Source organism: Fundulus heteroclitus, chromosome 1, assembly GCF_011125445.2.
Source record: "Fundulus heteroclitus isolate FHET01 chromosome 1, MU-UCD_Fhet_4.1, whole genome shotgun sequence".
Lineage (NCBI taxonomy): Eukaryota > Metazoa > Chordata > Actinopteri > Cyprinodontiformes > Fundulidae > Fundulus > Fundulus heteroclitus.
This window is the reverse complement of record NC_046361.1, coordinates 28,478,429-28,503,964: the sequence shown is the minus strand read 5'-3', so window position 1 is coordinate 28,503,964 and position 25,536 is coordinate 28,478,429. Positions and strand designations below refer to the sequence as shown.

Sequence of the window (25,536 nt, the reverse complement as noted above, 5' to 3'; positions counted from 1 at the left end):
AACTCTGCTCTAAACTGTCTGCTGCGTTTCTTGCTCTTCGGGATGCTGTTTGTTCACCAAGGTTTTCAGGCACACCATTGAGGCCTTCACAGAGCAGCTCAATCTCTACAATGATTGAATTACCCGCAGGTGGACTCTATTAACTAAATAAGTGACCTTTTAAAGACGATTGGTTGCAAAGGGATTTTTTTGGGGAATAAAGAAGTAAAAAGGGCTGAAGTGACATGCAAGCCAAACTTTTAGGATTTGGGCTTGTAAGATATTTTGTAAACTATCTCCTTTTGGCTTGGTCCAGGGTGTACCCCACCTCTGGCACCAATGTCACTGGAGACAAGTCCCGGCCCACGTGGGACCCTGCAAGAACAAGCGAGTATGAATGAATGGACTTTCTGTCAACAGTTAGACTAACCCAGAGTAACGCACCTTGCGAACAAAATCCAGCAAAATAAAATAGAATTTGTGGTTGTAACTTGACACAAAACAAAGAAATGGGTTCAAGAGGTGTGAATACTTTTGCTGTAGATCCACAGGCATGTGTTGTGTTGGCGACGCAGTGATGTGGTGGCTGAGGGTGAAGGCTGGACCAGAGTGAATTAAGTTGAGGAGGCGGTCATGTAACAGTTGGGTTCAGGCAGAGTTGAAGCCCCCTTTGCCTGCTGTGCTGCAGCTGGTAACATTTATCTCAACTCTTACCCCGTAAAATGCTGTGCACGTGTGCGGTTGTGAGCGTTTAAGCACAGAGAAGGGCCTTAAAACACATAAACTGTGCCTAGATTTTTTGTCTTTAACAATGGAAACGAATAAAAAAAACCAGAACTCTCCTTGTTAGAAACACACCATCCCAAGGACCCATATTACCTTACAGAAAAGGAGAAACATGAAACTAAGCCCAACCTGACCCTAAACTCTCCTCCAGGGTGGAGCTCATAGACAGGTTGTGTTTTTTCTTCCTTTTAAACAGTTATTCACACCTTAATACATTTCAGGATAACGTCACTGAATAATAATAACCTTGCTTCTGTTTGAATGAAAAACATGAGATTATCATGTTATGATGATCTTGAGTAAAATATACCAAAATTTTACAGTCTCTACTTTGAGCTTCCCATGTATGACAGAGCTCCTCACCCTATCTCCAAGGCTGAGTTCAGCCACCCTACGGAGGAAGCAACTTTCAGCATCTTGTGTTTGGAATCTCGTTCTTTCGATCACGATCAATACCTCATGACCATATGTGAGGGTAGGAAAGTAGACAGACTGGTAAAATTTAAATTTCCTTTTTGACTCAACTCTTGCAGCAGACGAAGCCCCAATCTGTCCCTCTCTCTCACGTTCCATCCTACCATAACTCTTGAAGAAGACTCCAAGATACTTCAGCTCCTCTGCTTGAGGCAGAGACTGACTCCTCAAGGCAGGATGGGCAGGCCACCTTTTTCCATTAGAGAACCATGTCCTCGGACTTTGAAGAGCTGACTCTCATCAGACATATTAAACTCTAAATATCATAGAACTCAAACAAATGAAGCAAATGACGTTGGTAGAAGCTGCTTCAAATTCATCTAAGAGACAGTGCCAGCTCTGCTGACTGGGACAGACTTGTATTCTTTTCACGTTTACTATGAAAACTATGTTTCAGTATTAGGGAAATTATTTATCACATCATTTTAAACTGGTTGGCACAACTTTTAGTGTTTCTTATGAAATGTCTTACTAAAGATTCAAAGATGCTTCAATATATGATCTATGGGTTTCAGTCTGATCCTGATTTCAGATTTTAAATATTTGCTGATACTGATGAAGAAACTGTTTGCTCAAACATTAAATATAATTCTTCTCCTGCTTTTGTAAGCAATTATGAACACACACCCACACCCAAGTATACTAATAACGGTGTTCAAGTCATCTGTATTTAAATTCACAATATGGATTATGACATAATAAGCCTCAGACTGATTCTTTCATCTCTATATTACCATTAAGCCACTGAGCTGCTACATCTGTATGCAGACAGCAGAGATTGAGGAGGGGGACTTCAGAATATAATGTTATCTTAAAAGGGCTCCTGCTGTGAGCTTTTTAGCTTTTAGGGATGGAAATGTTTGTAAAACGGTCTGGAAAGCTGCTACATTTAGCAATAAAAAAAAATACTTTCTGCCATGAACGGTCATTAATCATGTATGAGTTGAGCCTTAACCATGTGTGCATGAGAGATTTGGAGAAGCTGCACAAAACAGCTGTGTAAAATAGTACTTTGTTAGTTAAACAAGGCCAAGAACATTTAATAGTAACATTCTTAAAATATTTTTCTTAGCTTTTTTTTTTGCAATTAGCAGAGTAATCAATGACAGTACTGCAAACTCTAAGTTTCTTAGAGGTTAAAAAGGTAGAGTCTGCGACGTTTCCGAAAGTTTCCCCAAGTCCCTTTTTGAATAACTGTGCATGCACAAGACCATCTTACCTTGCTCTTCTGCTCCTCAGGGGGATTGCATTAAAAAATCCCCCAAATCCACTCTGGTCTTATTTCTTTCTACTGAGCCCTTCCTCTTCTTCTCATAAACCTGTACTCAATTTGCTTCGTGCGACTCTCGGCCAAGTTCAAAGTATACAGTGAGGGCAGCGGAGCTACAGTGAACAGCTAAAACCAAAGCTCGCCAAACCGCTAAGCAAACCATTAAGCTAACCAAATACATAAACACTAGAAGTGCACGTGCGCAGCCAGGAAGTGGAAACTAACAAGGAACGTGCATGCACATTGGCGTTACATGAGCGCGTCAGAATGATTGGCATGAAGGACAACCAGTAGATAAGGCAAAAACCCCGGAACTTGAGGAACAGAGGAGGGTGAGGGGAGGACCAATCCCTGCCATTCGGACCGAACGGCAGTGATTGGTCAGACAGAGATCACATTTTTTAACCTCCTTTTTCTGAATACATAATGTATTGACTAGTGTCAGGGTGGAAGGACCACTTCACCCAGTATAACAAAAAGTGTTTCTGAACAGGATTAACAACCGTAGCTTTAAAGTTGAAAAATAAATAAATACGTCTACTTTCTGGATTCAAGTTAGCCTTCCGGTTGTTTGATAAAGCTTCTTGTTGTTCCTGTGTAGAGGTCCAGAGTTTTCTGCTCAGTTGTTATTAATCTAACTATTTGAGATAACTTCTACAGTCCTGAACAGTTTTAAAAAACTGGATTTATCCTGTATTTTCTACCTTTCAACTCTAAATTATTACAGATGAACATGGAGCAGACTCTTTGCTTTCTTATCAACAAGTCTCTAGATGTTTGCTATATATTTTAATGAAATGGAAAACATATATTTTTTTACCTCCAGCCAGTCATGGCGGATGACCGCTTGCGCAACGCCATAGATTTCTTCCTGGCAAAGGGGAGATTTCCTTTCCACTGTCGCTACATGCATGCCCGGTATGAGGGTTTGCTGCAGACTCAACCACACAATGCATGCGACCACTGTCCACTGTGGCTACATGCTCATCCAGGAGGAGTGAATGCTGCAGGTCAGTGACTCAATGCAATCTGCTGGGCTTCACTAGACAGAAAACTCCTTGACCAATTTAAATAATAAACTGAACTCGACTGTATTGTTTGATAACTAGAATGAACTGGAATGTATGTAATTGACTCGTAATCCGTCTGTAGAGTTTAATTATGTTTTTTTTAAAGTGCCTTGAAACAAGATGTATTCTGAATTGCCACTATATAAATAAACTGAATTTAATTGAAATCACAAGACAATGGTGTCTGGAGCAGTGAATGAATCAGTGACTGCAAAATGGATGTCAGTGGGGGGTCTAATGCTTGATTCTATCAGAAAGCACCTCAGAAAATTTACAAAATTGAGAAGGATGAATGCAATCTTACCCTCATATTTTATTGATAATACTGTGACTGATAATTTACTACCACAACAATATTTGGAGATCTTTAGACCATAAGATACATCCAATGATTCAAATAAACTGTAGGTTAATACTATTACTAAATGAAAAAACAAATAAATTAATAAAAATTTCACCGCTTTTTTTTTTTTTTTGTAGCTCTGGAAGAATGAGAATGCCAGTATTGCCAGTGTAGGCATGCCATGTTAGCAGTGGCATTAGGCTGAACCTGCCAGTCCTTTAGTCCACTCACAGAGGTCACACTGTATTACGCGCAATAATTGTGTAAGATCTTCACAAAGAGACTGTAGAGAAGCTTTCAGGGTACAATGTGTGCAGCTGCCGCGCCAACAAACTCCCAGGAGATGCTCCTGCACATTTGTCTGTGGAAGAGAGGAGAGGAGGTGGAAGAAGCCCCAGGTAGCCTCACAGCAATGCACCATGAGAAACAGGAAGAGACAGAGAAAAGCACCGCTGCTCACATCTTTTCCAGCCAGCGAATCCCTCCGTCTCCCACTGACCAGCTAAATATTGTATCAGCTGGAAGGAGAATCTACGAGTTTCAAGACTGAAGGGGGATTCTTTTGTTCGACTGTTATTGTTGCCATTTGTTCCTTTCACGTAGGAAAAAAAAAAAAAGTGCAGGTCTATGCGTGCGAGTGTGCGTTTGTGCGAGTGTCAGAGGGGCAGATGAAGGGACATCTGAGCTTGTCCACCATCCCCGCCGTCACTGAAGGGCTCCTGATTGGTCACTTTAAAGTTACTCGTCTGTTTTCCTCTCGCAGTTCACATCCGATGCGCGGCGCGCTGCTCGGTTCAGAGTTGGATGAACGACCTTGAGCAGTCGCGCAGGGCTGTGTTGCCATGACGACGAAGCCTCGCGCAGCCAGTAACAGCTGGATGCAACAGCACTCCCTGAATTTTAGCGGGTGCCACGATGTTAATAAAGCGACTCTCTCCGTCTCCTCCCCCTTCCTTTTTTACTCCTCGGTCTTCATCACCCCCTTCATCGCTCAGATTTTTTTTATATACTCAACATTGAAACTGCGCTAGAAGCCTCTTTTCTCTTTCTTGCAACGGTTTAAGCTTGTTTTACAAGAGCTAATTGAGACTAATTGCTGTGAGTTGGCCATGTCCAGTCCTGGCCACCCGCTGACTGTGAGGAAGAAGAAGAAGAAGAAGAGAAAGAACACAGACGAGTCGAGAGGACAAAGACTGAGGTGAGCAAGAGGAAGAGAAAGAGACAGAAATCAAGAGTGAGCCACAAGTTACAAAACAAAACGGAACAGAGAAAAGCGCATTGAGATGGGCACTTGACATTCCTCTCACAGAGGAAATAACTCTCAGAAAAAAAAAGGTGGTGGAGGACATGAGCTGCACTGAGGCATTCTTGGAGAAAGAAAGGAAACAAAGTGAGGATGCACTGCACGATTCTGACAGCCCATCAGCTCAACCCACACATCTCTTTTTCTGTCCCCCCCTCCCCAACTTTACTTAATACTTAGTTAATCTTTTCTGCTTCCAATCCCCTAAACTTCATTCAATTCTCAATCTGACAAAATAAATGATACTTCCATGAATGAAGAGAAATATCGATCAGATCAGATGTGATTAGATCAGAGTTTTTTTTGATCATCTGAATAAAGGCAGATGGCTCTCGAGTTTTGACGTTGATTTATAATCGGTTATTTGTCTTTCAAAGATCTGCCTTTAAGCTATTGTAGAAGGTGTTGTGAACTTAATAATTTGTCTGAAACAATAATTCAGTAGTTCAATATAGAATGCTAAAAAGAAACTGCATGTTTGAAACCCATTAAAACATAAATATTAACCAGTTATCAAAAATTATAACTAGTGGCTCATGTTACTCTCAGCTACCTTTATAGTTTTACTGCTATAGGCTTAGGCTACTGGAGTATATCAGGATCTAATTTTCTCACTCTATTGAGTTCTACTGTTCTTCAATTATGCATTATGTGTTGTCATTTCTGCTTTAACTTTCTGTTCTCTCTCTTTTCTCTTCATAGTAGGTACACCTGGTCTGGCGTTCTGTTAACTGTGACATCATCCAGAGAAGACGGCTCACCCGCTACTACCATCTAATGTAGAACAGATTACTAGATCAATGTGTGCTTCTGTGCTTTTTTGTTTCTCTTGTTGTGTCTCTGTTCTGTCTTCTCAAACCCCCAGTCGGTCAAGGCAGATGACCGTTCATACTGAGCCCGGTTCTGCCGGAGGTTTTTCCTTCCCGCTAATGGGTGGTTTTTCTTCCCACTGTCGCTTCATGCTTGCTCAGTATGAGGGATTGCAGCAAAGCCATGTACAATGCAGATGACGCTTCCTGTGGCTCTACGCTTCCCCAGGAGTGAATGCTGCTTGTCGGGACTTTGAAGCAATCAACTGGTTTCCTTATATAGGACATTTTTGACCAATCTGTATAATCTGACCCAATCTGTATAATATGATTGAATTTGACTTTGTAAAGTGCCTTGAGATGACATGTTTCATGATTTGGCGCTATATAAATAAAATTGAATTGAATTGAATTATCAAATTATCTCATACATAAAACTGCACAGGTGGAAACTAGTGACCGGCTAGTTGGAAGCTCAAATATCCAATCCTTTTCCGGTTGGTAAATGCATCATCATACCTCTCAACTTCTGACGACTGTTGAGAGTGAGATTGTTGTCGGGGGGGGGGGGGGGGGGGGGTGCTGCTGTTCGATTCAAGACGGTCACTATTTTAGACGGACTTTGCTTTCATGGTACAGTTTGTAATAACACATGACGACTTACCATTTAATTCGCACACAACACGGACCGTACAAGTGTTTCACTTTGGATGACGGAAACTTGTTTGCGCGGCGGCGGTCCTTGCAGCTGTGTTACCTCTAATACTGGACGTGCGGAAACCATTGTACCGCAAATTGGTTCCGCCATGACGCGAAGCGTCCGTACGCGTGCGTTTCAAGAGTGAGATTTTCATTGTAAGATTGAGATTTTCAAAGTAATGCGTGTGAGCGTGTGCAATTGATGAAATGCGTGTGTCACACGGTCAATGCGTGAGAGTTGAGAGCTATGTGCATCATGCCAAGCGCTGCCAGCAACGCTCTTTGGTGTGATTGCTCTTTCTGAGAGAGTATCGCTCAGGTTTGGCTAGTTGTGGTATCAGTAAGGTATTTAAAACAAGCGGTGGAAGGGAAACGTAAGAAGATATTTGAAAGCTTAAAAACTGCACTTTTCTAGGATATCATTCAGGCTGTGAGGGAGCGAGAGAGAGCAAGACTCTCAGCATAACAATGGCTAAAAAGAGTAGATGTAAATTGTCCTTTCATTCTTTTGAGCTTAGAATTTTGTAATGGAACATGATGGATTTGGAAGTTTGTTGCTTTTTAAAAAATCTTAGGGCTAAAATAAACGTCTTCCACCCTTAGAATAAATACACAGGACTCCTGTTTTTGTGATGCTGGTCATGCTAATTGCTAAGTTGAAATGCTAAAGCCAGTCTAAAATGTCAACTCTAATTTTTCTTGTATTTGATAAGACTGTCAATGTTTCAGAGAAATGTCTCCTACTGAGCATTTCTTTTTTCTTTCTACTGAGCATTGAAGTTTACTGAGCACTCATTGAGCTTCAGTCACAGTCACCTAAGCTTATTCTGCTTCCCACATGATCTTAGCCGCAACCGTTTTCCTGTTGCCAAAATACTGTTTCGTTGCTTTAATATGTATTTATTCAACCACGCAGCGGAGTGTTTGGGTGGTATAGCTTGAAGGGGGAGCTCAGACCAACAGAACTCCATCATTAGGCTGTCCGTCAAGCTAACAGCTAGCGTTAGCAGATGTTGTCCGGGAGGTTTACTGCTTCACTGTCGCAGATTCAGGAGCATTGCTGACCTTTTTTATGCTGTTCTCAAACATCTGTATCATGCTGTTAGCTTAGCTTGTAGCGCTGTTCAGCATTTAGTTTTTCTTATGTGTCTGTCTGGGAAAGTTTCTTCGGTTCGCCAGGCCTTAATTAAAGGGGGGGAAACCCTGATTTTGGAGTTAAAATATTCAAACATTTGTCACTTTGTCCAGTGAGAAAACAGTTAAAGTTGGCATGTACTGTACGGGTCTGAGTCTTTCGTGAGAGAACAGATAATAGAGATACTAAAAACAGTCAGAAAAAAGGCACCTGTCTTCCAGCTTAAACACAGAACACTAAGGTGTTCATTGTTGTCGTTTTTTTGTTGGTTTTTTTTTCTTAGAATCTGGTGAAAACAGACATTTATTAAACCCATGGAATTTGCACTCTTTTGTACCCTGACTCTAAGGTTCATTGATCTGATTCAACTTGGCAAAGAAAGACTTTCCAACATTTCACTACATAAAACAAAAGCCACAACTAAAAAACAACAAAAAAACTAATATTTGATAGGTTGGTACAATTTTTATTTTCATGGTTATTGAACTAGGGTAATTACAAGTCACTTAACTCTCATTATCCAAGTTTCAATATTAGTTGCTCTCATTCATACTTTTTGAGGTTTAAGTCTCAAACGGTGAAGTAAATCTGAAAAAGCAACTGAGAAGAGTTGCTTTTTTAAGTTGCATGGAAATCTGCAACAACTCTAAAATGGTAAATGGACTGAACTTATATAACGCTTTTCCAGTCATACTGTCTACTCAAAGCACTTGGGGTTAAGTGCCTTGCCCAGGGGCACATTGACATGTGACAAGGGGAAGCTGGAATCAAACCCACAACCTTCAGATTGCAAGACGACTACCAAACCCATCAAAACTTTCATCTTATGAAAGCATCATTATAGGACAGGAGTCACCATCCATGTAAGTAAAATACAAAAACGTATCTATATTTTGTATTTACAGCATTTCTACGGAAAGACAATTATTTACTCAGGGAAAGCCAGATGCTAGTAAATGACTCTAATGACTGCATTGGTTTAGTGTTGGGGGTGGGGGATTGAGTGCCAGCGAAAGCCACCAATTATCTGTATATTTGGAAAATAATTTATTGAGGGGGATCTAGCTAAAACAAAAAAAATCCAACCACAGATACAAGGAAAACACAGGTGAGAGAGAGGTACTGCCAAATGGAGCATTAGTCACAATGCATCTGTGCACTTGGTTTTCAAAGTGTCTCTGCAGCCCACTAAGAGGGCTTTAAAGATAGAGTGGATAATTACATTCAACATGTCGGCAAACCCAACATTGGAAGCCTGATATCACCTTCACATCAGCCACCATGTTTCTACAGAACGCCAGCAGGGACAAACCCAACATGAGTTCATGGAGAAGGCATATCTCGAATTTACATATGCTTTTTTTATTTGGTTCTTGGTAGAAGGGAGGGTAAATTGTTAGTAATTCACAAGAGTAACATTTAATGTGCACTAATTCACTTAAACCTGTGTCATGTTTCTGGTTTTATAGTTTCATTTCATACAATCTGACCTCTTTTTATTGTAACAAGAAAGAAAACGCATTCATAAAATCATTTTAAAGCGTGTTGATTGAGATTTATTATTTAATTATTTCCAAGACTGTACTAGTTTGGATATTTTAGGGTATTGTCTGAAAACAATACTCTTTTCTGCCCATAAAATTCAACAAAACTGACACTGGCCACTTTATACAATAACCATATTCTGCAGCTATTAATTGTGCAATGTATCATTGTACACATATATCTAAAGATGAATTTATTTTCAGGCTTTTGACACATCTTTACCAGTGCTGCCAGTAAATGTAGAGGACACTGTACTGTCAATTTTGCTCCTGATTACGGGTTTATTTTCATTTCTTTAGATATTTTATCCACTTCTACTTTCCGGTGTACTTTTTTTTGCATCACTCTTGATTACAGAGAAAGGAACATCAGTATGTCTTATACATTCAGCAGCCCTGACAAATTCAATGAAGCAGATTGTGTTGATGCTGAAAAACGTCTGAGTGTGACTATCATCACTTCCTGTGTTGTCTTTACTGGTAAAAAGGGCAACAACTTCTCGTTCAGCAACTGGAGCACTGACTCCAACCCACACAGGGTTGTGATGGGACTTAAACTCCCAACTACTCATAATTTAACCAGAGGCAACATGTCTGTAACAGAGACAGAAATTACAAAGCATTATATAAATATTCAGAAAGCACAAAATACGGAGAAGAAAGCCACCATGTTGCATAAAATAAACACATGTTTTAAATATTTAGCATTCAAAGACAGTTCCGTCTCTTCTGGTGGATAAATTCAAAACAATCCTGGCAAGGACAAATGCTTAAGCACTTGTATAGGAAAAGGATGTTCTTGGGTTAATGAGCGATGGAGCAAAAACAAGCCGATTTGGGTGATAAAGACAAAGCCAACATAAACACCAAACGGCCTGATATCCTACAGTTCATAACCTGTAGAGGAGGAAACGTGTCTCTTCATAACTTTGGTCTAGTTTCAAGCTCTGGGGAGAAGCCTCAAACATTATCAAATACTGACCTAATAGCAGCTAAATAAACAAAACATCAGAATTTAACTGAGGATTAAATTCTGGGTCATTTGCCTTGTTTTTGAATACATGTTGTAAAAGCCCACATTCTTTCAGAAATTTTGTTTCAATTTTATTCCTGACTTGGTCACCAAACTCTGCCAGATAAAAAGTTTCCACATGTTGTAACCACAACTGTGCACAGCTGTGGTCGGGTGTAAAAAAAATAATGCTCCAGAGTATTTATTTGGAATAAAAACCCAAAAAAGATAACTATAGTCTGAACTCATCAGATGTTACTCCTTCCTGCACTTTGAGAGTCATTCAGGCCCCAATTGGTAAGCTTGTGGTTTTCTGCCTGTGAGTGAGGTCATTTCTGTTAGAGTAGTGCTTTAGTAAAATCAAGACCTATGGAGCTCAACATTAAGCCACATTTAAACAAGACGAGAACTAAACTGCTTTTGTGTATGTTTCTATAGTGAACTAATGTACCAGGAACATGCTGAAATGAGGAAACTAGATTTTAGTGTTGGAAAAACTTGACCCAACACAAATGCCTCGATTTAAAAACACAAACGTAACATTCAAACGGACGCTTCCTCTGATTTTTAAACACCTCAATACTCACAATAGCTAGCTTTGAGTTTCTTTCCCTCAGTAATACATTCAACACCCAAGAGTGTTGCCAAATCCATCAAAATTGGTATCTAGCTGTGGTGTGTTTGCTGATCTGAACTCACCTGTTTTGTTTCGCCTGACCAGTCAAGGCAAAACAAGCTAAAAAAAATAATCAGCCAATTCCAGTTGCCATCCATATTTTCTGAGTCAAATATGTTGTTATTGAAGTTTTACTGTATGCAGTATCAATATTCCAGAGAACTGCTTAGACTGCAATAACTGGGCTGTTTGCTATGCAAGTACCCTATATTCAAGCTCTCTGACAGAAATTTGCTCTGGGAAAGTCATCAAGAAACAACAATAAAGCTACTTCTCTGCCAAACAGCTATAGCCTAATGTAACTTTTTCAATAAAACCATGTTGAGATAAAAAATATTGGACACGATTCATCGTTTTTCCTTTAGCTGCATAGATTAGTCACAATTTGGGGTGCATGTTTATAATAAAGCAAAAGGAGAAATATATTGCTTTAAGTATTTTTTCCTTTAATGAAAGCCACATTGTTATTGTAATATTCACCAACATTATCACACACTATATGCCATCCTAAAGCCATGCAACCCTGGTCTATATTTATAATATTGGCCCAAAGTCATTTATGTTTAGTTTAACTCACATTTGAATGGCGGCAACAACGAACCGGCAATAACTTGTGGTCCATGAATAAACAGCATCAGCGTCTGAGCTGCCAACTGTAGCGAACTGACCAGCTAATATTCACCCTGATTATATAAGACATAATTGTCCACAAGACACATGTCCAAATCAAGCCCGAAGTTTATATTCGACTTAACGGTGACTCTATTCCCCATCTCTTGTCGTTGGTAATAAACCTGTAATACTTCCTGTAACATCAAGTTACACAATACAGCAATGTCTTTTAGTGCAATTTTAGATACAGGATGTAATCAGGTGTGGGCATCTAGAATAGAGATGTTTAGATAAATAAATAAAATAGTGAAATTAAGGGGAAGCTGCTGAAGAATATTCCGTTCAACATATCCTGACACAAAGACAGAGAGGTCTCTATAACAACAGCCCAACAGATCAGGTCTCCGCACTGCATCCGAGGGGAGGCAGGGGACAGTGAGAGGCGTTACGAGGAGAGGAGACTACAGAGCAAAGAACGCTAGCCATCCGAGTAAGGAAACTTCATGAGAGATGACGAAGGTTTGAGAAACAAGATCAACCACGGTGGGCACAAAGGACAAAAATGCTGGGCAGAATTCCAGGAACCACCTGAACCGTCCCCTCACACCATTTTAAACCTCCTCGTACTTAATAACACACCAAGACCAACCCTGCTGGTGTGTGACGTTCTACCTTGGGAACCACTGGTCCCCCAATGCTGGACCTAGTTACCAGCTGGCCTCTGCCCCCCCTCTCCTCATCCCCGATTCTGCAGACATAATGCATCACTGTCACCCTCCTCCGCATCATCAATACCACCATCCCTCCAACCACTAAGGAAAACCCCTTGTGGGTTTTCCACAACTCAGCCTGTCCCCCCCCCCTCAAGGCTTTGGGACCCAGTTGTAGGCGAGTGTGCACGACGCCACAGAACTGACGGTAACTCAGCGAGGAGGACGGTGCTGTGGCTTCTCAGTGCCAGACGCCTCCACTCAGAATAACAGACATAAAATCCTAGTCGACCAATATTGTTGATTATCAATTAGAAAATCAAAGAAGCAACATGAAATTTTACCGAGTTAGAATTAACTTACTATCACTGGGACTGATAAAAACAGTGTGGAGTGATTTTACAGAACAGTGAGCCACAATTGCAGGTGATGATTGATGTCATAATTTTCGAACTTAATCACTGTTTATACAAAAATGTCTCCACCACATTTTCACTGAGACCACACTAATCTCTTCCAATGCCTAAAAAAAAAAAAAGTTTATATTTTCCAACAGAACAAGCCAATGTGTACATAACAGAGTCGGGGATCTCCTAATAGACCAGATGTCGAGGTAAACCTAGGTTTTAAAAAGTGGCCACTTTCACACCCTGGCTGTTTGGTTCACTTCAAACAGGCCGGTGGTTTGCTTCCTCTGATAGACCACTTCATCTGAACAGGCTTGGAAACTACTCTGAAACTTGTGGGGACCAAATAAGCAAACTCTTTTTCTGTACTGCCGCATTCATCTGATGTACACAGAGCAATTATGATAGCTTTCTGCCATGCTTATGGCAAGACATTTTAACATTTAACAGCCAGGCAGGAGCTTGAAACTGAATATCTCTTACTGGTGAATATGAATATTTCAGATAATAAAATTAATTCTATCTACAATGAACACTTCAGCTACAATAATCCAAGAAATAAAAATTACATCACATTTTCTGTTCATGCACATTGCTGCTGCTCCCCCCATCATTAAGTACATTCATCTTATATGGCATTAATATTCTGGAAAGGGAAATTTTAATTCTTGCACAGTGAAATTCTAATTTCAGATAGGAAGAGGATGACTAGGATTAGACATATTTTAGAAATAGGTTAGAAATAGCTGTGTGGTTAGATTAAATGTTATACCGCCTTGCCAAACTGACTTGCTGCCCATATACTGGGCTGCTCATACTCGGCTGGCATACTGTGCCAACCGAGCAGCTGTGGAAACTGCGTGAAATTTTCAAGCCGGTTTGGTCCACATTCAAAATCGCGGTGTTAAAGAAAACCAAAACTGAATGAAGGAGTGAAATTTTTGGGCATTCCTCATCCCGTCGAACTAACTCCCTTGGATCATCTTGTGATAGCACCCTTAGTTTAAAAATAAAAAACATTTTGGCATTTGGAAATATTTCTAAGTGCAAAAATCACAGACAAGAAATTAAAAGTAAAGTAGAATGACTAAATTTATCAGGTGTTTGCTCAATATTTTTGCTTAGAACTGTCTCAAAATAATACCAGTGTTGCACAATGCCACAGCTTTATCAATACATGTGTCGTTTTGCAGCATTACGAATGATTTTTGCTCTTCTGGTTACAATAAAAGCAATTAGACCAGGTCTTATATTTCTTATTAGCATTTTTGTGTTTGTGCTGTAAAACGGTGGTGCTTCCACACAATATTTTCATACGCTAAAAATTTTAAACTGTCCCATGTCGAGTAAAAAATAAAACTCACAATAACAAACATGACCTTTTGGTTGAATAGTGGCACCACTACAAGCTAACTGGCATTCATTTTAACCACTACAAAGATAGGAAGAATCATTAAGGAAATTGAATTGATAATCAAATGACAATATCTCAAGAATTGCTGTCAAACGTAACATTTGTTTGCTGTTTTCCTAGATTTAGTTGTAAATTAAGAGAGATAAATTACCCCAAACCTTCAGCTTTTAAAATAACATGCTTAATTTTAAACCAACACAAATCATAAGGGTATAAACTGAAAGGTTTTTAAAGCTTGTCGTGATGGAATAGTATGCATTTACATGCATTTCAAATGCAATTCAAATTTTTCAAATAACTCAACTGTAAGATAAATTATCCAATAAATTTGTTTTATATTTTGCATGAGATTTTATTTATGTAAATTAATGCTCCAAAAGTCATTTAATTTTACTGTGGAGGTGTACATGACCATTTACAGCCATCAAGGAGAAAAATCACAGTTGTGCAGACTTGTGAAGGTGCAAGAAACACATGTGGCCAAACAATGCAAATGCAATAAGGTATTGCAGAAAATATTGATATAATAATCAAAATAATAAATCAATCAGAAATTAGATGCAACCTAAGACAAAATTATTTCTTCGGATAAGACAGAGAGAGAAGCCAAATTCTTGCACTGATCTAAATGTAGCCACGGATTCTACTGTAATTAACTCAGGCTCTCATCTCCCCCCCTGCAGTCCACACATCAGCTTTGAATCCGTTAAACTTGTGTTTCACACACTGGAAAGGAAACAGCTTTTATCCAGTGAAAACCCGCGTTGTAGTAGAGATCTAGTGTCACGCTCAAGGACACGGTGGCTTTTTTTTTTTATCTCCCTGCACACAGACAAACACAACAACACATGCCTGGCTGTGTCAGGGATCAAACCGTGAACCTTCAGAGGCACAGGGCAGCGGGAGCGCACAGGGCCACACTGCTGCCCCCTGTAGACGCACATGGGCACATTTTATAACAGCTTAGCAGCGCACAGAAAACCGGCGAATCCGTCTTTCTTCCGCTACACAGACACACATACACACATTGAAAGACAATGCATCGGTTATTCCGTGCACAGTTAGGACATACAGAAGAGCCGCAGCACTTTTTTTTCTCTCCATCTCCGCTCACAGCCCTTGCACAGGGGCAGTCAGCATCGCCTGCATACATGCACGGGAATAAAGCTGTGAAACACCAGCATGATCTTTTTTTTTTTTTTTTTTTTTTTGCAAACATGATGCGTACGATTTCAAATAAGAAATAAATGACGTGGTTCGGTTCAATTCCTGCAAGTTGCAACAGCGTCGGGCTCAGGTGTTACTGTTCCAGTCTTGGACACCAAACGATTAAAAATGTAACCATGTGCTGTGTTTGAAGTGTGCGGAATGCATGTAAAAAAAATAAAATAATAAAGTATGAGCGGTTCCTGCTACAAAAAAAAAAAAAAAAACTTCCCCATGTTAACCGAGCTCTCTGTGGGAAACACAACTGTGATCCAGAAGCAGCTTGCGCGTAAACGGAGCGGCTTGATCCGCCAAGTTAAGTTGATTAAACGCAGCACACTGACTCGTTTTGCGACCCTGACCGTCACACGGACGTGACAGCAAGCGTGCACCCCGGAGCGGAGCACAGATCAGCGGGGTGATCTCCCTGCTGTCATGCACCGAGAGACCGTGCTCCGTGCCCTCCGCACCGCACTGATGCCCCGGCCAGTTATCTGTGTGTGTGCGCGTGTGTGTGTGTGCACCGCCGCTGGAGACTCGTCTCAGTCCATTTCCGACTTGTGTCGACATGCAAACCGCAAACAAAGTCCGGCTTAATTAGTTGGATGTCGGCAAGCAGGCAGCGCGGTCTTACCTGGGGAAAAGCGTTATCTCCCTCCCGGATCGATAATTTCTTCTTTACACCATTAACTCTCCGCCATCTTCGGCACTGTTTGTTTAAATGGGAAACACTCCCGGAGCCCTTCGCCAGGTCTGTAAGTTGAGGCTGCGCAGTGGCCGCTGGGTAAGCGAGTTCGGCTGTGCGGAGCGGGGCGCTTCCTGTTGTCTGGTCCAGCGCGGAAGCGGACTACGGATAAGACTCCACCAGACGAGAGGAGGAGGAGGTGACAGAAAAAGCACCGTCTGTCTGGCAGCCTACAGAATGTCAGCCACTAAAGAGATGATGATACCTCGGTGTGTCTCATCCGCACACCACGGAGAAAATACAGCGAGTAAGATTAAATGAATACAATACACTCAAGTTTTTGTTGTTGTAATTAAACTGAATTAAATAATAAAACGAAAGCCACTGGTTGGCTATATAAACATCTAAAGCCTGAATACCAGCCCTGTATGAGGCCCTTACCAGGAATGAATTTCCCCCCTACCTACAAGGTCAACAACAATGTTCCGTCATACTCACAGACAAAGATATATCTTTGTTTTTTTTCTTTTTGTTTGTTTGTTTTTTGTTGCTGTTTTTTGTCTGCCTGAAATGGTTGGGGTCATCAAACAAATAGCGTCTTAAGTCCAGACTTTGACTAGGCCACTTTAAATGCTTCTCAGATTTTTCTATCTATCTAAATTTGAAGGGGTGTGTGTATTTCATTCATCAGATAGACAGCACCATTAACCCTAAACTTATTAGTTATGTTTCTCTCTGAGACAAATTCACCAAAGGAACTGCCGCTGCTAATACCTCTGTATACATTTTTCCAGTGCTTTATTGTTTGTTTGTTTTTTGTATGTGTTTCTGCTTCATCCGCTCAAAACCTTTGCCATTTGCAGCAGGCAATCATTCTGAGCCAGGTTCTGCTGGCGGTTTATACCTGTTAAAAGGGAGTCTTTAATTTCTGCTGTTACTACTACTTGCCCAGTAAGAGAGCTGGCTTCAAAGTGGATAACTTAGCCTCTTTTCCATTGCCACTCATACGATTGTCGCTTTTCATATTCTGGGTAGGGTCTCCATACACAGTTACCTGGTAATTTCACTTTCCTGGGGCTTTGGTGGTCCCTCAAGCAACCCAGTACTTTGCTCTGCTTTCCTGAGGTTTGTTGAGGGGGGTGGGGTTGCGTGCAGCAAGTCAAGTCAAATTTATTTAATAGCACATTTCAGCTAACCTGACGCCGCCAGATAGATTTGCTCCGCATATCCATTGGAAACCTTCCGTTGAAGTAATTTTGGGAAGGGGCGAAAATACTGGTTAGCTGATTGGCCTATGTTGGTGATAGACGGGCCAAATAAACCAATCAGATCAACGAAGCACATGACGTACTAACAGCGACGACGAAAACACAACCACAAGCCAAGCTGCTCTTGCTGCTGCAGGTAAAGGCTCGTTAGCTCAGCAGAGAAATACTCTGTAATTCCGATAAAACTTGCTCGATAGCCACGCTAACGCTAGTTTCATCGGCTGAAGCCGCCATGTTCTTTAGACTGAACTGCCGCGCTTCTCGTTGCGTCACACCTCAACCCGCCTCAAAGCCAACGCTGATTGGACGTTCGTTTGGTGAACGGCTCCAAATTTTCTTTAACGGAGAGTAGCCAGACTGATCTGCGAGTGAAACCTTGAAAGCTCGCGAGATCAGGATGGTCTCACGAGGCTACATTTCAGCAGCAAGGCGGTTCAAAGTGCTTTACATAAAGAAAACACAAAAACAGCATAAACACGTCAAAATGGTCCCTGGATGTGAGACCAGTAACACACATTAAATTGTGTCAAGTGAAAACATTAAAACACATCAAATAAGTTGGTTAATGTTCCTGTTATTGTGGGCCGAAAGCAACTCTAAACAGGTGAGTTTTCAGTTTTGATTTAAAGCAGGGGTTCTCACAGTTTTCGTGGCCAGGGATTAGTAATTAATGATTGTTTTTAAAAATATATATAAATACACATAATGTTAGACATTTGGTGGAGATTAGATTGTCCATAAAGCCAAACTCGATATAACTGTTGTCATATTTCCTAATTTTAGCTGATTTGGCTTTTACCTTAAAAATTTGTCCATTGTGTTACTTAGGTCAACCCCGACGCATCCTCAGCAGTGCCTCCTTAAGCCTCACAACATGCGCTTCAAGGACCACCAATCCGTGGTTCATGGACCCCTGGGGGTCCGGGGACCCCAGTTTGAGGGCCACTGATTTAAAGGTGTTTCAGTTGATTTGTAGTTTTCTGGAAGTTTGTTCCAGATTTGTGACGCATAGAAGCTGAATGCTGCTTCTCCATGTTTGGTTTTGGATGTGCAGAGTAGACCAGAACCAGAAGATCTGAGTGGTCTGGAAGGTTGATACAGCAACAACAGCTCTTTAATGTATTTTGGTGCTAAACAGTTCAGTGATTCTTAAACTAACAAAAGTATTGTAAAGTGTATTCTCTGAGCTACTGGGAGCCAGTGTAAGGACTCTATAGCTGGGGTAATGTGCTCTAACTTCCTGGTTTTAGTGAGAACACAACCAGCAGCGTTCTGAATCAGCTGCAGTTGTCTGATTTTTTTGGGTAGACATGTGAAGACACTGTTGCAGTAATCAATGCGACTAAAAATAAACGCATGGATGAGTGTCTCTAGATCTCGTTGGGAAATCAGTCCTTCAATCCTGGAAATGTTCTTCAGGTGATAGAAGGTTGATTTTGTAACTGTCTTTGTGTGTCCTTGAAGGTTCAGGTCTGAGTCCATCACTACACCCAGATTTTAGGCCTGATCTCTAGTTTGTAGTTATAATAACTGAAGCTGCATACTGACTCCAATTCGTTCCTCTTTAGGTCCAAAGATAATAACTTCAGTTGTGTTTGTGTTCAGCTGTAGAAGGTTTTGGCACATCCATGCATTAATTTGTTCTAAGCATGGAGCTTAAAGTCTTTTTAAATTAGCGCTGAAGGTCCGCTAGCATAGCGCTATTAGCTTCTTGGATAACATTAGGGCTACCACTGAGTCAATGCAACTATGGTTTGTTTAAACAAATTGCTTGTTTTCGTTTCACTCCGCCATTGTTCGATAGTGCTATGAGTGTTAGTACATCATTAAAAGTAAAGAGTAATGTCAATTTAATGGTGTTTTGTATAACTTTAGGGAGAACTCATCATGCTACAGATCGCTACAGCGCCCCTAGCTGCCCAGAGGAATAATTACATTATTAAAATCAAGGGTCCTAAAGATTTTTATTTTTACTGAGCCAATCCATCCATCCATCCATCCATCCATCCATCCATCCATCCATCCATCCATTTTATAACACGCTTATCCCTATTGGGGTCTGGTGCCTATCTCCAGCTGTCAATGGGCGAGAGGCGGGGTACACCCTTGACAGGTTGCCAGTTTATCGCAGCACTGAGCAAATCATTCTTTAAAATGTTATTTTCTTGATTAATGTTTTGCTTAACTCAGGATTTGCATTGTGAATGGGTTGAAACAATATCAAATGTTGCTCTAAATTAGTCAAGCTAATTTAACCTCATTCCACATTCTTTAAGATGAACTTTGGTTCTATAACTTGCATATGCAGTGAATCAGGATTCACTGAATCGTTCTGCTAATGGTTTTCAATAATTTTATTTTTCTTTTGTTTATTTTGTGTGTCCATAGTTCCTTAGCTTCTTTCTATCTTGATTTTGCTTAGTAGTCTTAGTTACGTTGGGAGGATTTGTTGATTGAAATATAGTGTTAATTCAGATGAACAGCATTCTATAGTGGTGTTCTCTGAGTGTCCATTTGTTTCTGTTTATAAATTCTTGAACTTGAAGAGAAGTTGTCACACATTTAGTCTATATGTGTGCAGAGTTTGCTATTAAAAGCAATGCAGTGCTCGAATCACCCTTTCAACTATTGTCCTGACCCAGACAATATCTAAAGAGTCAGAGACAGAGTTATTTATCAAACCTTAAATAACTAAAAACAGTGCGTAATGGAACAACACCGTTCACATACATGCACGTATATCCAACGGAGCAACTACGTTGTTATTTTGATTATTAATTAGAACGGTTCCACATTCTCTGTAACTTCTCTGAACGTCACCTTCAGCGGACAAGCTCTCCGTCGTTCACCGTCGAAATACAGAGCAAGTCCAATTTTCTGCTCCGTTCAGGTCCATCCGACTCTAGCCATGTCTGGCTCCACAATTGTAACTGTATCAAACAGGGAAAAGAATGCTAATGAAATCCGGTTTGTCAAAGTAAAATAGGGTAATGACAGATCGGTAACTACAAATCAAAACATCTTTTTTAAATATTTCTAAAAAAAGTTCACTCTTTTTATTTAAATATTGGATACAAACTACTGTTTTTCACTGAACAAGGAAGCAGATGTGTCATTTAATATATATATATATATATATATATATATATATATATATATATATATATATATATATATATATATATAGGCTAGATCAATATATATATATTATTATGGAAGGCTTGAATTTCGTCAAATCCTGTAGCAACATGTAAGTAAAAATACACCGAGTCGATGTATAGCAACAGAGAACTTTTCGGACACTGTGAAAAGAATGAATGAAAATTTTATTGTTTTTTTTCTCAGCTCCTTTATACCCCATTTTTTATCGCATGAACTCGTACCTTTCGCGCATGCTCTGTTTGAGCTCCAAGGAACTCATAGTGGAGCAAGAAGGAGTAACCACATATGTAGTCGGAGTTGCTTATCATGGACTCACGGAGGTGGTCTGGAATGGAGCGGACACGTACATGAGCGGAGGATGTTGAAACTGGGGGTCAATGACTTGGTGTTAGACAGTTCTTCAGTCTGAGGTTGCTTTAGACAGGGGATTGTTCTAAGATTTGAATATAGGTCATTGGATTGAATTTAGCTGATTTCTGTTATTTTTCATTCAGTGATCCAAAGAGGTATTCTCCTGCAGTGGAGTGGCCAGATATATTCTGGGGGAATATAGGTGTAACGTTAATGCCTGGTCTCCTGTAATAGTCGGACATTGTTACAAGCCCACTAGATGTGACGTCGGATACATTTGTACAAAAACAGGACACAGAAATAAAAGTTCTGCCGGCACATGCACGCCGGTGTGGGACTGAATCGCCTGTCTGTGTTCATTATGACCGAGCTGTAAATATTACAGTCCCCTGTTTCAGACTTCAGATATGCAGATTGGAAGTGGTCCAGAGAAATCCAACCCAGGTGGTTCCCTTGGAGTATAGCATGCTTTTTGGGCACTCAGAAGACACGTACCTAGCAATACAGCAGAGGATGTACTTCCTGTACGGCAGCTGAAGAAATTCAACCTGCCAAGGACCATGATGGTGCAGTTCTACTCCTCCATCATTGAGTCCATCCTCACCTCTTCCATCACCATCCTGTACGCTGGTGCCACTGCTAAGGACAAGGGCAGACTGCAGCATGTCATCCGGTCTGCAGAGAAAGTGATTGGCTGCAATCTTCCATCTCTCCAGGACCTGAACGCCTCCAGGACTCTGAGGTGTGCAGGAAAGTTTGTGGCTAATCCCTCGCACCCCAGTCACAGAATATTTCAGTCACTTTCCTCCGGCAGGAGGCTGCGGTCCATCAGGACCAGAACCTCACGCCACAAGAACAGTTTTTTCCTATCTGCTACCAGCCTTATGAACAAGACCAAGAGCCGCCTGTGACACTGTCTCTCTCCCCCGCTCAGGACTTACAAGCTTCTATGTTACATTGACGCACAGTCTGATGAGTTTTTACTTCTTATTTTACTTCTTATTTTACTGTATTCTTATTTTTTGTCTGCACCATCAATACCAAGTCAAATTCCTTGCAAGTGCAAACCTACTTGGCGATTAAACTTGATTCTGATTCTGAATACATGGTAGTCCATTTTCCCACTAAAGTTAAGAAACATCATCCCAGGTGACGAAACTTCTGAACTGTCTTAGCCTTGAGAAGACGTGTCCTCCGATAAGCACTGCGGGTTCCCCGGTGGTGTTGATGGGGTGGTAGAGGGGGCTCCGTCCTCTCTGCGCTCCATTTCCAGCTGGAGTTCTGGGAGATGGCCGCTTATCGGTTTGTTTTGGAACAGTGTGCATCTGCTGGCTTTGTGCTTGTCCTTCTACTATCTTCGCTGGGACAGTGATGTCATCGTTTACGTTGTCCTGTGTATGGAAAAATTAACTTCTGTTGTTAACAGCACTGAAAATATTGGCAGTGAATTTTTTTTCCCCCCATCTTGATTTAGGCCAACCCCAGCAAGAAAAACTGTCCGCCTCAAGGGTGGAACAAGAAAAGGTAAGGTGTTGCCCAGTTTTCAAATCAACTGCATTACTTTAATTTATCACAAAAAGTAGTTTTTAAATATTTTTAGGTGAAAAATTACTCTTCCAACTTCATCTGTGTAGTAAGTTCATCAGGATTATGTCCTGAGACTTGTCGGGAGCAACTGAGACCCGCTGACAGGCTAGTCTCACTGGGAAGGCTGCAGGGGAAAAACCACGTTGCTTGATGCAATCAACTGTCCTCTGTCACCATGACTAGATGCAAAATGGTTGGCTTTTTACCGATTGAGATTCTAAACTGTCCTGCGTTATAATTACAGGACATATTAGGAATGTATACACATAAAAAATGAAATCTGTCTACATGATTGTATTGATTTTATCATAGCTCTATATTGTCAGGTAAGGTGCCGTAAGATAACATATGTTGTAAATTGGAGCTATACACGCAAACTGAACTGAACAAAGGAACAAACAGGGGAAAATATGTATTTTAAAGGTTTTTGAGGCACTACAGTGATCTTTATTCAATTGTAGCTGGACATGGAGGAGAGGAAGACATGCAGTAAATGGCCCGGATCTGGGAACGGAACCAAGGACAGCTGCGTGGAGGACTGTATACCATCCACATATGCTGTGCCTGCTATGATGCCCCAGAAAAATATGTTTCAAGGGGAAATTGGGATTTTAATGATTTAGATTTTACAGTAATACAATCTAAACAGGATGTAAAGCATTTACCAACTCCACAAAAGCCTTTAGGTTTTCACACTCCCATAAAATGGCATTACAAAACCTTCGGAGAATTGCGTGATTTAAATTCATGAATTAAATAATCCCCAAAATACTATATGCTTCTCAGACGACACCAAACCAACCAGCTAATCCAACTAGTTTCATCTCTTGCAACATAAAAACAAAACCCAGACAGCCAACTAGTTCATCAGCTCATGAAAAACTAAATCTATGCAGGGTTTTTCTTCAAGATACTATAAATGTCTAAATCATATTTATTAATTAATAACATAAGTGGAGGAGCCAAACCCCTAAACAAAATAAGAACATAAAAATAAATAAAAACAACTGTGCTAATCCTTGCTGATCTATTTATAGCTAATTTAGCATTAAGCGTTTTCCCAGCTCAAACACAAGGAACAGAAATGTTTAAACTTGTTAACTACTCCTCAATATCTGTTGGCACATTGAAATAATCATATTATTTGATTATTTCATTTTCATGAATGATTGTGTTTTTCCAAGTCTTTTTCAAAAAAATCTCAAATAGTGACATACATCCTTTACAATTTGTTCAGGAAATACAATTTGTTAAAAAAATACATTTTCATAAGTGAGCAGATCCTTTAATACTTTGCTGAAGCACACGATAAAACAATTAAAAACATCCATCAATAAAACTACAAAGAGGGTAGAGACACAGGTACAAACGACCAGAGGAAAATAAAACATGCATAATACATCCAGACTCAAACTGAAAAAAGAAAGACCTGTATACAATAATTTTTAATATAAAACACGTAATGTGAAACAGAACATTTTAGGTGTGTATCTGGAAGCACTGTAAAAAGTAACTGTGCTCATTTGAGAAGGATATATTATTTTTCTTACATCACGTTGATTAAGTTACAGATCTACAGAACATATTGTCATTCTTGTTTGGTCATGTAAAGCCTATATTTCCCCCAGAGTATGTCTAGCAGAGGTGAATAGACATTGAATGAGTTTGAAACATATGGGGGCAAACAAAGCCACAGTAGTGTGGATGTGTGGAAAGGTGAGGTTTTAAAATAGCTGCTAGTCAAGTTTTTGGTTTTAGATTTCTTGACACCAAGTGCCAAGAGCTAAAAACCAGAAGTTACAAGGATCTTTTATTTGAATACCAAGATTATAAGTTGTAAATAACCATAATTTTACAATTCATTTTGGGCCCAAAATAAACCAAACTGATAAAATGCCAGGTTTTAGATGAGCAGAAGATGAATGCAGAGATAATAAGTTAAGTTATTATAATAAGTTAAGTTAAGACAATACTCCATTAACAATGTCCATCACAGAGGGGAGCTGTGAATAGGTACAGGCTTAAAGTTGATACATATTTTTAAAACTGTAGATCATAAAGTTCCTCACTCAAATAATATAACTGAAGAATCAGAATCTTTATTTTCAAATCAAATATGCTCACATAAAACCAGCCTTGACTTTTACCTTGCTGCACTGTAAATATCCGGTTATTTGAAAGAAGTTTGTATTTTTTACATATTCTTCCAGTTGTTCATAAGCAGCCGAATGCTAAATGTCACTTCACATCCTGCATCCTTTAGTGAACAGGTTCTGTTTCGCCAGAGGGGCTGCGACTTCTTTGGGCCACATATCTCTTATGGATGAAACCCATATGTGAGCTCCATATGCGAGCTGGCATGGTTGACAACGAGAGGCGGCGTTGATGCTTGGTGGCCCATGAACTAGGCCGGAGAACTGCAAAATCCATCACCATGGTGACACCAGACAGACAACAGAACATGAAAAAGTGACAGAGACAAAAAGAGATCCTGCTGTGTCAATAACACTGCGACTGAAAAAGAGGAGGACACGGAGAGAGAGAAGTGAGACAAGATGATGGCATTGTAGAGTACAGTTTTGGGACGTCTGAAAAGATCCAGGAACATGATCACAGTTACACGGAAATGGTGCCCGTTGCACAAAAGAGGAAAATGTAAATGAGTTAAAGACACACAAAGAAGAAAGAGGTGAAGAAATAAAAAAAGTTTGAAGTGTGTAATAGAGGGAAAGAGTAGGGTTCAGTAGAAAAAGTACACATATTTGTCTCATGAGTGGTGTAGTACACGGTATAAAAGACTGATAAAGAAATGTTAACATATTCTCAGGAGTGTTAAAACAGTTACCCTATGAGTCAGAAATAAGACATTTGGCTAGAACAAGAGGTGAAAATGTGCATATGACATGAGAAAATTTCTGCTGAAGAAGAGCAGAAATTTTGTTGGGAAGATAAATGGGGAAACTCGTAAAAATGCTTCGTTTACCATTTTATGCAACTGTTGTGCATTTGCTGTTTGCTTTATTTCTGCATTGAA

At 40.2% G+C, this 25,536-nt stretch overlaps 1 protein-coding gene across 2 annotated transcripts in view; it reads right to left on the bottom strand.

The window, feature by feature from the left end:
* Nucleotides 1-16,250, bottom strand: part of LOC105928590 (nuclear receptor coactivator 3) — an 83,816-nt gene extending 67,566 nt beyond the window's left edge. For both annotated transcript variants that reach the window (XM_036139729.1, XM_021318200.2), the window contains exon 1: nt 16,084-16,250. The gene's annotated coding sequence lies outside the window, so the exon portion shown is untranslated. The remainder of the gene's footprint in view (nt 1-16,083) is intronic.
* Between the last annotated feature and the right edge of the window lie 9,286 nt (nt 16,251-25,536).